Source organism: Sciurus carolinensis, chromosome 6 (assembly GCF_902686445.1).
Source record: "Sciurus carolinensis chromosome 6, mSciCar1.2, whole genome shotgun sequence".
NCBI lineage: Eukaryota > Metazoa > Chordata > Mammalia > Rodentia > Sciuridae > Sciurus > Sciurus carolinensis.
Window position 1 is genome coordinate 95,616,263 of NC_062218.1, and position 14,745 is coordinate 95,631,007.

Here is a 14,745-nt window from a genome sequence, read left to right on the forward strand (position 1 = left end):
CTATGTGTTTCTTCTCTGCTATGAACTAATTCTTCTGATCTTTTTCATGAAAGTCAAGCAAATCAAATTTATGCTCGTGGAAATATAACAAGAATTTTGGAAACATTTGTGATCGATCCCAGATGTTCTGTTTGCTTAGATTCATAAAATTGGAAGAGAATTGCAAGAGATCACTTGGGGGCCTTTATAAATGGAATTTTATATGTTTTGATATCATTTACTAATGTTCCAGAAGGACAGATTACCTGAGGAAATGGGTTGTTTCACTTAAGCCCCTAGAGTTCAAACTGATGAAATCAAACCCACTTTTGTGTAAGAGATTACACTGTTTACAGATAAAGGGAATTCTGGCATACCCCTCATGAGGGTACCAGAAATCAAGTGGCAGATACCACAGAATACTTTTAAAATTCTGGTGTCAAGAGAGATAAAAACAATAATTCCCACCAATTAAAAGCATAAAAACATCTATGAGACATGTAAAAATAGTCATTATTGTTCCCTAAATGTACTGATGATACAATATGTAATACAGAATAATATATGCTAAATGTCTGTTCTCTGCACCATGAATCTTATAAAGCATAATTCTGCTCAGTTATTTTTCAATCAAGAAATTGTTTTATTATTTGGCCTTCCACATAGTATTTGCCTTGAGGGAACTGAAGAAGTTCACAATCATTTATCCAGCCTCCTGCTGCTCAGATGACTATATTTAAATCATCTGCAATAGTTGGTTGTTAGTCTAATTGTTACAGCCCTTCAGAAACAGGAATCTTTAATCTCCTAATTATACAAAATGATCCTTCATATAAACTTATTTTTTCTGGTTACTTTAAATCCACAGTAATGAAAGTGGACCTCATCAGGGCAGCAGATAGACTTTATTAGTTGGTACAGAATTGACAATGCATGAGAGGAACAAATAGACTGCGGTAGGAAATAATACTGGGAGTAGCTCAAGAATGCCCGGTCTACAGCACTGGTTTCCAAACTAGCCTACGTCAGAATCACCTGGAGGACCAGGAAACAGATTGTTGGTCCCACCCCCAGAGTTTCTAATTTAGTAAACCTGATGTAACCTAATGTCTGAAAGTTCACACTTCTATAAACTTCCCAGTGATGCTCGTACTTCTGGTCCAGGGACATTTTGAGAACCACCAGCCTATGATATTAGCTCCTGTAAAAAACTCTAGCCTCCTGAGACAGAAATACATGTAACAGACAAAAAACTCTCAGGAAAAAAAAAAAAAAAAAGATTTTCCTTTCTTCTAGAAATATTTTTTCTTTACCATAAGGATTACATCTATAATCATTTGTTTCCCTAATGTTGGAGCTAAATTCTCTCATCCAGGACCACAAGAGTGCCAAATGGTTACTGCCCTGACCAGAGTATTGTCTCCCTGGGTATTTACATTTCAAGAGAGAATAAACTCAGAACACTGAGACATCTCTTGGTGCTAAAAACCAAGATGCTGGGCATTCTGTCCCCTTGGGAGATGGTATTTACAAACCAAAGGGTTGAAGTAAGAATTAGGTACTTTAGGATTCCAAAGAGACCCTTGCAGAAAGGAGGGAAAGTTCCTTTCTTTCCCATTACAATCACAGAAAACTCTTTTCTTGTCATTCACCTACGGAGTATCCAGTCACTCAGGTGGAACATTGTGCCTGGCTTTTATCAGGTTATACCAGAAATAAAGTCTGGGGCAAACCGGATTGATGTGATAATATCTTGTGTGTGCTTTCAAGATAAATTAATAAAAATTAATATTAAAAATCCAACAGCAACCCAGCCCTGTAACACCTTTGTTGAGATTAGGTTAGCTAGCATCTCCTGATAAGAGGTAGGACTACACCCAACTGATTTTCTAAAAGAAATATTAAGAAATTTCATCCAAATGATTTCTGCCAAGTAGAAAAAAAAAAACTGTATGTTATGACTATGTTATAGTCTATTGCCTGTTAGATCATTAACCAGTTTCCAATCTAATTTTGCAATCTTGTCAAAACATTCTTTTATTGAATTTCCTAAAAATGCCCAGTCCCTCAAATACTTTTAGAATCAGTGTTCCATCTTAGTGGTTCCTACATTAATTGAAGAGTCTAGTGAAATTGGTGACATGTGTTTATATTTGTGCATGTAAGTCACCTTTTTAACCTTTTGAAATTATATTAACTGGCATGTCCAATAGCCATCAACTCCAACAGAATACTGAGCAGGGGTAGGTGTGCCTACACCTTGCTTGTACTGCTTTTGCATCTCTACCACTATGGAAAAACTATCTCATTTGTTGACAAGACAAAAAAGAAGACTCAGCTTACCTAAGACAGCACCTTCGTCCCATCTCTAATATTCAGCATGCACTTGAAATGGGAGAAAATTAACACTTAAATCTATTCTTGGGCAAAATGAGCCTCCTAGAATTTCTAGTAGCACAACTCCAGATATTCCTGGACTTTCACATAAAATTCCTTTAAAATGATGCCTTCTTGAAGTTGTGCAAATGGCTCTGATTGGCCCCACTGGGTCTTAGAAGGACAGGAAAGATCACTGAAATGTATCTGTATTTTATCCATACTCTATGAGTCTGTGCTTATATAAACACCCACTCATCTAGAGGATAAAGAAACAACCACAGGTTGTTTATAATAAATGAAGAAAGGGGTAGTTATGGGTTGCTAAATGAGCCTCAGTCTTTTCCATTTCTCTTGCTTTTATACAGAAAACCACTTCCCTCTCTGTTCAAGTAACTGCATTTCGTCACTTCTTGATGTGATGCTCAAGTAATGAAGCAGCACAGAGGGCCAGAAAGACAGGGCAAGCCCAGCTGTCTCTACTTCTTTTTTTCATAGTGCATTTATTGAAGAAGCAAGTTCTGGTCTCTCTATCCAGCTACAAACATGGTCCATAGTGTAACAGCCCCTGTAGGAATAGTTTTGCCAAATTGTTTTTGGGTTTGGAGTTACTCACCTATGTTGAAGCTTACACAATGACCCTCAGAAGAGCCTGGTTGAGAATGTCATTCACTGTGTCACACAATGATATGTCCAGTAAGATTTCAGGAAATACCTGCCTGTTCCCAGGTGCAGGGATACTTGCGCATCTAGAGTCATAAATACACTTGCATGTTATATAAAATTCACTCCAAATATTTCTTTTCTGAATGGCTGGCAGAATCTCAGACTCAAACCTAAGGCCCTTCTTGGATCTTTGTGGTTGGTGATTAAAAACTCATTGAAAAACTGGCACTAATTTTTAATTAATGTCATTTCTTGCTTCATTTTAATATCAATGGTTTTTGTGTTGATTTCTTCTCTTTTCCCTTAACATTGTATTATTTTGCTCTCTCTTGCATTCTCTCTCTCTCTCTCTCTCTCTCTCTCTCTCTCTCTCTCTCTTTTTCCTCTCTCTTTCCTCAAACACATAAACACACATCTGTTAACTTTATAACTTTCTGGACCAAGGCAGACTGTAAAAGACAGTTGTTTATTCCCTAAGGCCAGGATTTAGCACACTAGCCCTTTGTTAATTTATGCCCTCCTAACTCCATATATAAATTTATGATCCCTCCTTTCTTTATTGCCCAATATCTCTTCCCTACTTTTACTATGAGCACTAATCAGAGGTTTATCCAATATTCAGTGAATTTTCAAGAAATGCATTTTTTAACATTAGGTGGTTCTTTCAATGTCAAGAAATGGGAAGATATTAAGGGGGATTGTTTGGGAGAAGTATTTTTAATTAATTATCAATAGTTTTATATTCAAGTCTTTGTGTAGTAAAAGTAAAATTTATTACTGCAGAACATGTTTTTGGTTGTGTTTCAAACTTTCACTGACAACCAGGAGCATATAAAACAGCATAAAAAACAGCATTAGACCTAATTACAGCCCAATGGGCATGCTGCCTAAAATGGTAATTTTATTCCTCTAATATAATTCTGCTTATTTGGCCTGGTCTGTCAATTTTGGTTTTGTCATCTCTTATTTATCACTGTTTTTAAATATCTGTATCTATCACTAAACTATCCCAAGCAATTCTACTCATGAAGAAAAGAAAAACCTAATTTGCAGAGAATGTCTGAATCCCAACTCTGTTATAAATTCTGAGATTTCTCTAATAATGTATCAATACAATTGAATAACAGTTCACATTTCAATGGTTTTAATGTTGCAAATTCCAGACACTGAACGTTATGCTTTAATTCCTGTTATTTCCAAGAATTCAGAAATTATTCCCCTCTGGGAATAATTCCCATATACCTTTCTAAATGCATTATAATTTCTCATGCAGTTTGATTACTTGTATAAGAGCAAGGACAGGGTGGGAGTTCCTCCTCCCCACAAATGGCTGCAGTATGGAGCTTCACACATAGTGGCTGCTGCCTAACATTTGTTAACTGTGAAAGGAAGACAACTTCAGGGCCCACTTCCATCACTCAGTCTCTCCACCTGCCCTGTGGTGACTGCACGATGCTGCTGCAGCTCCACCTTTCAAATTCATGTTCCCTTGCAGTTTTCCGTGACCTCCGGCTCACACAAACACAGGTGAGAAACATCGCCAACATCTAACAAGGAAAGGGGGAGGCAGCACTCTCTCCTCTCTTATCTAAACTGCATGCAGGTGCATGGGACCGTCATTTAGAAAGAAATCACACAGCTCAAACAGACAACTGTGTAATTTCTTCCACAACAATAGAGCAACACAGCAAAAACTGAAATACATCTCCTCTTCTCAGAATGGGTGAATTCCAAACCTTTCCAAGTTTCAGGGCTAAACAAATTCATACTTGTCATGTAACTAGTTTAAAAATCTCAGACAAGTTATAACCATTTTGATGAGTTTCTTTCCTTAAGAATCCAAAAAGGAATTGACTAATATCTAGGATCCCTGCAGATATCTGAGCCCCACCAAACCATCAGAAGAATTTTATTCTGGTATAATTTCTATTCTCATCTCCTTGCCTCATTTTCATGGAAGTTAGAAACTCACTGAAAAACTTTTGGTTACATCTGGCATATACAGACTATATACATTTACATAGTATATTTCTCAGACCCCCTCTAACATAGAAGGATTTAAAAAAAAAAAAAAAACACCTATGCCTTTATTAGTTTCCTGAGGTTGCCATAACAAATTGTCACAAACTTGGTGGTTTAAAATAACAGGAGTCAGTGCCCAGTGCGGTTGTGCACTGAAATCTGAGGCAGGAGGATGGCGAGTTTGAGGCCAGCCTCTCCAACTCACTGAGACCCTGTCTCAAAACAATAAATAAATAAATAAAAAGAACTGGGAATGGAGAGCAGTAATAAAGCACCTCAGAGTTCAATCCCCAGTACCACAAAAAAAAAATTTTAATAAAATAATAGAATTCTGGTAGCCAGAAGTCTGAAAGCACCATCACTGGAAGGAAACAAGGTGTCAGCAGTGCCAGGCTTTCTCTGGAGGCCCTGGAGGAGCCCTTCCTCGCCTCTTCCAGCTTCAGATGGCTGCTGGCATTCCTTGGGTTGTGCATCATCGTTCCAGTATCTGCCTCCATGTCACAGTTCCTTCTCCACTGCTGCCTGTGACAAACCTGCCTCTGCCTTCTCTCCTATGATTGCATTTAGGGCCCACCTGAATGCAGAATGCTCTCCCATTTTGAGAAAACTGAAGTTCATCTGCAACATTTTCACCACATACAAGATCATTCATGGTTTCCATGGATATTTATTGAGGGGGCAGCACACCACATGCCTAAAACAGTATCAGCAGAGGAACCACCAGAGTTCAAGTACAACTGGTTGGAAAATTAAAATAAATGGAGCAGTGGGAGCTGTTAGAATAGAATAGAGTAAGAGGGGTCTGCTAACAAATAGCGAGTCGCTGCATATATCCACCCTCCTTAACCAAACCCGACAGGAGAGTAGAGAGTACACTTGGAGGAAATGAAATCATAAGACCTGAGTCATGACCATCTAATAAAATGGAGGACAGGAGTGTGGCACAGAACTGAAAAGAAGGGATTCACCCAAAGCCTACATAGTGAACTAAGGGACTTACAAACCCCTGTTCTGACCTACTCTCAAAAGGCTATCAGAGAGCCCCACATCAGGGTTTCCAATATGAAAAAGATGAACGATTTCAGAGAAATACACTGATAAATCATAACAGCTGGTCACATCCCAATGAAAAGACTAGCTTCCTCCCTTAACACTATAATAGTAATTCTCAGACATTATGGTAAGAACTTCTATAACACACTTAAAGAGCTCTTTTTATTCAGGTTATATCAAATTTTACCATATTAGAAATTATTGAAATTTTTAAAAATGTTAATTTCAGAATAATAGCAGCTCCACCTTTCAGATTCAGATCATTGTATATTGAAATCATACCACCACTTGAAAAGCAGTAGTTTCGTAAAGGCTAATTGCTTGGCAGAATCCGAAACCATTTCAATAAACTTTTTGACTCTGTTACATTAAAGTCTATTGGTGTATCTTGCACTTTCAATGTGTCATTTTGTAACACTGTGCATTTATCATTTGGAAAGCCTTTGTTCACTGAGCAATACAGATCTTCCAAATGTTGGCAAATTTCATTTTGCAATATTTTTAAATCAATCATATTTCCTAATATTTCCAGTGATCTCATCAGTAAATTCTGTAAGTATTGGGAAATCATCAAGTTCCCAGTAGCCAATACAAGTTTTCCAAACCTTTAATTTTTCTTTAAAGCTTGAACTTTATCATTGGAGGTAATCAGTTGTTTTCCTTAAGTGATAGGCTCATTTTATTCATTTTCAAGGAAATTTCTTCCAAAGGTCCACATCTGAATGACCATAGTTTGTCTGTCAGTCATACTTTCAAGTAAAAATGGTCTCCTGGGAGGGAGGAAGTGGTGATTTCAACTCTCACCTTAAACAGTTGCACTAGTGCTTTTCCTTGAGAAAGTCATTGATTCTGTATGCAGAAATGCAAAAGGCATACTTCTCATTTTCTCACATAAAATATTAAAAGCTGTGTACTTAATCCACAAGTTTTACTGTGTCATCAAGGTCAGTCTCAAGGGAAACTAGCATTTTCTTTATGACAGGGTGTGGTGCTAAAGAATACTGGTATAGCTTAGTGCCACTTCCTTTGTTCACAGTAAAGATTTCAGCAGTTTTATTCATCACTGTTTTGGACCATTAGTGCAAATGTTATCATAGTGAAAGAAGTAAATAAAATCTGGTATTAATACGAAACAATTTCAACTTAATGAATTCCCTGCAAGGCTTTCTGAGACCTCAGGGACTGTTGAACAACCCCATGAGAACAACTGCCCTATTATGAAATGAACAAAACTTGTCTTCATATTCTGAGGACCCAATATGCATTTAGTTCTTTACACAAAATATGAAGAGACGATAATCCCTTATGTGCTGGGGATTCCCCAAACTATCCTCAGGCTGGATGATTCACTAGGTCTTGCAGGACTCAGAAAAACTGACAAATTAATGGTTATATTTTATTACAATAAAAGGATACACATTAAAACGAGCAAAGGGAAAAGGCACATGGGGCAAAGTCCAAGAGAAAAAAGGTACTGTCCCTTCCTGGCATAGTTACAAGGGAATGTATTTAATTCTCTCAGCAATGAAGTGGTGACACAATGAAAGTATTACCAACCAGGACAGTTTACCTGAACCTTGGGATCAGAGATCTTATTGGAGAGTCAGTCACATAGGCAAGGCAATTACATCACTGACCTCGGCTACTCAGACTTCAGCTCCCTCCTCCAGGGCAAAAATAGGTATTCCCTATAAATCACATCATCAGCCTAAGTTATCTGATCAAACTGCTGTGGTGCAACCCAAGGCCTCAAGCTTACCAAATCAATCTTACCAGGCAGAATATTTCAAGGGCTCAGAGTTTATCACCCAAGAGCCAGCCGAAGGCCAATCCTGACAGCAGGTCTTTCTTCAAAATTTACAGGGTTCGAAACCCAGACCTTCCAGAGTTAATCCTTTTCTGTTCAACCTCCCATCACCATGAAAGAAAAAGATGGGGGGGGGGGGACTTCAAATGAAGTGTAATTCATTTTCTTAGTGAGAAAAAAGATATCATATTAGTAAAACAATATAAGGAGGCTACATAATGATCTAAAGATAAGAAAGAGTTCTTGGACATTGACTCTTATCATAAAACATCCAAAATATGAAGTCGATCAAATGACTGAATATTAAAACAGAAGAATTTGCCAAGAAAATGAAACAACAACAAAAATTCAGAAGATAGAAAACATGAAAGAAAACGTAAAAACAAAACAAAAACAAACAAAAACCAAACCTTTGTATTTATCCAGGATATCCAATAAATAAGAATACCAAAATGAGAGAAAGGAGAAAATGGTGGAGAGAAATAATTCAAAGAAATAATACATTTTTTAGAACCAAAAGCATTTACAGTTTAAAAGAGCCAACCAAGTGAAGAGAACAATGAAAGAAGATGCATCAATACAGAATTTCAGAATGCCACAGATAATGAGATCCTAAAAGTTTCTAAAGAGAAAAAAATCTGTTAATACAAAAGAATGAATATGAGAATGGTATCATAACACAATAATCACATAATCACAACAGCAATACCAAACACTAGAAGTCAGTGGAACCAGGCTTCAGAATCTAAGAGGGAATATTTTTTCTACTTAAAATTCTGTTCCAAGCCAAACTATCAATCAAGTGTGACAATGAAATAGAGAACGATTAAACACAAAAGGGTATTTTAGGTGATGTCCCAAGCACCATGCCCTTTTGAAGGTTATGCTTCAGCAAACAAGGGAGTTAAGCAGTAAAGAGAAATTCATAGACTACAGGCTCCAAGAAAGTGACTCCAACCAAAGTGAGTAAGAATATCAAAGAAAGGTCCCACAGAGATTCCATGTACCACTTCCTTTCCGATTACAGCTAGTACAACCATACGATCTTTGTTTCCTAAGTAGTACCACTTTATACAAGTTAACCATAAAACCTTCCTAACTGCAAGCCACCATCCCCACAACCTGGAGGAGAATATGTTTCCTTTCATTTTCCCAAAGCTAAACATCACAGAGGAGTAGAGAAAGATGAAAAGATACAGGAAAAAACCTTTTGGGAGTTATGCTTTATTTCCCTCTGGGAATTGCTCTGGTACTTTTCATGCAACATTGCATTTTAACTTCTCAAAAAACCCATGGGAACAGTCTTATCCCCAGTTCACCAATGAAAAATGGTATTAGAAAATAAAGATAATTCTTTACCCAAGTTCAATGACTAGCAACTAGTAGAGTTGAATTTGAACACATGTGAACCCCAGGGTCCATGCCCTTGACCATACACTATACTGTTTCCATGACCACAATTATGGGAAAGAATTGGTGGTAGAAATACTAACAGTAGCACATGTAAGTATCAAATATACACCAATCCAAAGTCAGTCTTCAGCTAGCTCCCAAGTTATGGTTAGAAATGCCTGTACTATTTTATGCTGATTATATATACCTTCCCTTTCAAACACCCAAGCTAGAAGAACAATGGGTAAAATGGTTAAAAAATAGTAAGAACTGAATAAATATTAGCAGGTTGAATTAACTCAACAATCTCAACAATGCATTTATCCAAAACATCTTAAAAGTAAAAACATTTTCATAGTTTATAAAGTTGATATAATGAGCTTGATTTATAGACAACAATTTGTTCCTTGTAAAAAAAAATCTTACCATAAACTAGATCTCATATGCATAATCACTCCCAAGTTAGTAACAATGTGGATTTTAAACGTAAGGATTGTTGGAGAAAATAGTGTTACCTTCTTAATTGATAGTAAAATGCTAAGTTTTGAAAAATATCATTTGTGTTCAAGTTGCAATTTATAAATATTAAAATGTTGTCTTGATTAATAATTACATAGGATCAAATTTTATTTATATTTTAATCTATTATGAATAAGGAAGAAGGTACACTTTCAGCATTTAAAATGTAATTTTCAGCAGAGATACTTATGAGATTTGTATTTCAAATACTGCATGTGCTCCAAATATCTAAACCAATTTGTATTTATTGGATAAAGGAAAAAAGGTCAATTTCTAATTTCACAGAACATCAGTGTGTACTTTCAAGGTATTGATTTTGTCTCTGACAGTTATTGTATTCCATTAGAAAATTATAGCTTAGAGGTTATTAGAAACATTACAGAATATTACATGTGCACTATGGCAATTTATTACTGAGCTTTCTCAACTTCATTCCCTTGAGATTTTTACTGTCTTTACTATAGACTGCTAGACATACCATACTACAAAGAAATAATGATTAGAATTTTTAACTTGTTAATTGGATCAGAAGAATCTACAGAATCATGAATCAGACCATTGGTATATTTCAAGTTCTATTTAGTTACAATCTAGGAATAAAAATAACAAAAATTTCACCTATGTTCATGAATCTATCCTTTGTGAAATTTTCATGGACTTATTCAAATTAGTTCAGTATAATAATTTCTTCAAAAGTTTGCTACAATTAGCAATTACTGTCTCTAAAATATTTTCATTTCCCAAATTCCACTAAAGATGGAAAATAATTTCATTTTTAGAGGTATTAGTATATTATCACAAATATATTACATGTTATTTTTTACAATGGGCAAAGCCAAATAATGAACAGGAAGGGGGGAAATTCATTTATTCTTTTTTTTTATATAGTTCTTTTTTTTATTTTTACAGACTGCATTTTGACTCATTGTACACAAACAGGGTACAACTTTTCATTTCTATGGTTGTACACAATGCAGATTCACACCATTCGTGTAATCATATATGTGCATAGGGTAATGATATCTGTCTCATTCCAACATCTTTCATACCCTCACCGCCTCCCCCCTCTCATTTCCCTCCATGTAATCTAAAGTTCCTCCATTCTTCTCTTACCCCCCACTCCTCACCCCCATTATGTATCATCATCTACATATCAGGGAAAACATTTATCCTTTGGTTTTGGGTGATTGGTTTATTTCACTTACATATTCTCCAATTCCATCCATTTACCTGCAAATGCCATAATTTTATTCTTCTTTATGGCTGGATAATATTCTTTATCCATTCATCTGTTGAAGGGCATCTAGGTTCTTGATCTGTTTAATCTGTAAAAAGCAAAAGACAGGGAGAAGCTAAAGACATTATATAAGATAGTATATACAAATACTTGTTAAACTATATAGCACTATGCAAACTAACGGTGTTATTGACATGGTAATCTTGAGACATTTCCTCCTTTAATTGTTCAGCATCAGAAAAGACATTAGAATCCTTACAATTTTGGAACTGCACAGGCCCTATTTTAGTCCTTCTAAGAAAGGTGATGTGAGTTATATAACTAGTTGACATAAGAACTAAGTTTCTATCATTTCAGAAGAAAACTTAGGAATAAATTTCTGAGAGTCCGAATTAGACAGTAGCAACACAAAGCAACCAAAGAAAAGTAAGTAAATTACAATTTACCAGAATATAATGTGCTTCAAAGGACTTCATCAAGGAAGTAAAAGAGACAATCCAGAAAATAAAAGAAAATATTTGCAAATTATATAACTGATAAGAGACTTATATCCAGAATAGAGAAAGAATTCGTATAACTAAATAATTTAAGGACAAATGGTCAAACTTTTAAATGGCCAAAGGGTTTGAATAGACATTTCTCAAAAAAAGATATATAAAAGGCCAATAAAAATATGAAAAATGTTCAACATCATTAGTCAATAGGTAAATGCAATGAGACATCAATTCATGCCATTAGGATGGTCATTATTAAAACAGTTGGTAGAGAAACTGTAGCTTTCATACATGGCTAGTAGGAATATAAAATGGTACAGTCACTTTGGAAAAACAGTTTGGAAGTTCCTCAACATATTATGTATGAAGTTATCATAAGACCCAGCAATTTCACTGCTAGTTATCCGAGTATGAAACTTATAAAAACTATGTCCACACAAAAATTTGTATATGAAGAGCAACATTATTCATAACAGCCATAAAGAAGAAACAATTCAAATGTCCATCACTCCATGAAAGGATCTACAAATGTGGTATATCCAAACAATGGAATATCAGTTGTCAATAAAAAGGAATAAAGGACTGACACATAAAACAACAAGGACAGACTTTGAAAACATTATACTAAATGAAAAAGTCAGACACAAAGGCCATATATTATATGATTGCATTTATATAAAATGTCTAGAACAGTCAGATCTATAGAGATGGAAAGTAGATTAGGCACTTGGAGAGAGTCAAAGGGGAAGTGGGGGAGTGAATATTAATTGGTACAGAGTGGGGATATGTTCTTAAATTAAATTTTGGTGATGGTTGCACAGTTTTGCAAAACCATTAATGTGTATATATTTTGAACGAGTGAACTTTATGGTATGTAAATTATTTATCAGCAAAGGTTTTAAAAAGAAAGTTCATAGCAATAGCGTCTGTAGTGTTAGAAAAATGAACTTGCATAATACTCTGAAATGTCCACAGCATAAAAATTAATAAATTGTATAAAATAGCATGAATAGAGTAATCTCAAAATCATATTACTGAATAGCCTAATGGACTCACAGAAACACAAAGAATATTTCCATTTGTAGAATTCAAATAGGTAAGATTAAATGAAGTACTTCTTTTCTGACTCTACTACTCAATCAAAAGGGGGAAAATGTCATAATTAACAATTTGCTTATATTATAAAGTCTTTAATTTTTAACATTAAAAACATTTTTGCTGTGAAAAAGGCCTGTGCTTTGTAGAAATAGATATGATCAATATTTTAATCTTCATTCTGTACTTTATCTTACCCAAATCTTATTTATTTAAAAAAAAGTTAAGTAGAAGAAAATTCTCTTGACATCTGAAACTTAGGCAGGTGAGTAAATTCTAAACATTACGAAAACATTCCTTAAATATTACAATGGTGATATTTAAGTCCACATGGTCCCACAGTGTGGCTCACGGGTTAAGAGAATCTGATTGAGTACATCAGGACTTCCATTTCAGTTGGCCATATAAACCTTCCTAGAGCCTCCTAATACTTTAAGTCCTTCTGTTCATAATAGAAACCAGTTATCAAAAAGAAAACCTTTAACTCTCTTTATTTTAAGGCAGTTTTCCCTTTTCAAAATTCTCTGATCAGTTGTTTAAAGTCTAAAGGAAAACAAAGCCAAAATAACCCCATTTAGTTTCTTCAGTGGTTGGTAGATGGATTTATGTGGTACCATCTCTGAGGAGATTCTGATTTAATGAGGCTTAGACATTTGTATATTTTAAAAGGCACTACAAGGAATTTTAAAGAAATCAATGAATTGGAGATTTCTTAATGTCCTAGGTCCAGTTTCAGTTTTATATTATAAAACAGTTTAACCATGTAAAGCAACTAATTGGCAACATCAGAGTAGTCCTGGGTTGGTCAAGTCTTGAGATCACAAGTCTTGGAAGATAAATACACTTTGCCTGTGATAAGGAGAAAAACTGTATTTTTTCTAGTAAGCAAAGTTGGAATCCCGTCCCACGAAGAAAGTCCAACAGGGGTTGGACACAGTATCAGTAACAAGAATTCATTCCTTAAATAATGTGTACTCTTACAGAGAAAATGAGGAATTATGTGATAAGGAGTTCTCATTCCTTAGGCTTATGGTAATATTTTTCTTTTAGGTATGTGTAAACAATCTCTACATAATTACTGGGTCTCAGGTTTTACCCAAAAGTTTTCATGCTTTTCTGTAAAAACAGAAATTAATAATCAAGAGAAAATTATGAAGCTCCAGATTTCTGTTTCTCCAATTTAGTAATGAAGCAATAGTATGATATGTCAAAGACACTTAGAATTAAGTCACAGAGCTGAGCCTGGGACTCAGTGGAAGAGTGCTGGCCTTGCGTGCTTGAGGCCCTGAGTTTGAACTTCAGCACCACACACACACACACACACACACACACACACACACACAGAATTAATGCACAGATTTAACTCAGCGTGCCTTATGTGGTTGTTAAGAAAATAGTTATCTCCTACAGATTTCCCAGAAGTGTTAGAAGTCATCTCACATTTTTTTAATGATTGTCTCATAAAGTCCTTAGATTCCTTTGAAGGGTAGATTTTTCTCTTGGGTTTTCCATGGATGTCACTTCCTGCAGACACATGTTAATGGAAACCAGAAGAACTGTCCAAATGGAGTGTAGAGACGTCACACAGTTGTCCAGGCCTATAGTAAAGAGCTAAACATTTTTTTGTTTTCTGCCTAATCCCACCATAGTCCCACCAGCTTCCTCTCCAGCAGAGTGGGTCCACTTCTGATGGTCCTGCTTCTACAAAGCAGCATACTGCAATGAGGCTTCCTCTCATTCCCTTATTTATGCCTGGGGCAGATTTATTGACTCAGCTTTCTTTCTTTAGAAAAGAAGTTACATAAGTAAAACTTTTGTCTGGTTAGGGTGACAAGACCACAGTTATCTTAAATTCCTAATATATTTTGAGGGAATGTTTACTAACCATTAAATACTAATCATCAATATGTCTTTTGTTTTTAATCTTCCAAGGAATAAAAAAAATAATATGAGACTGAAAAATTTATGAGAACAATATGTGTTTTTTATTCTCCTCAACACAGGTATTTTTTCCCTGCTTAATCCCAAGAGGGTTTCTAAGCTTGCATTTTTCCCTTGACTTGCCTCAAGTGCTTTTAAGTCTAAATATAAAACAAAAACTACGG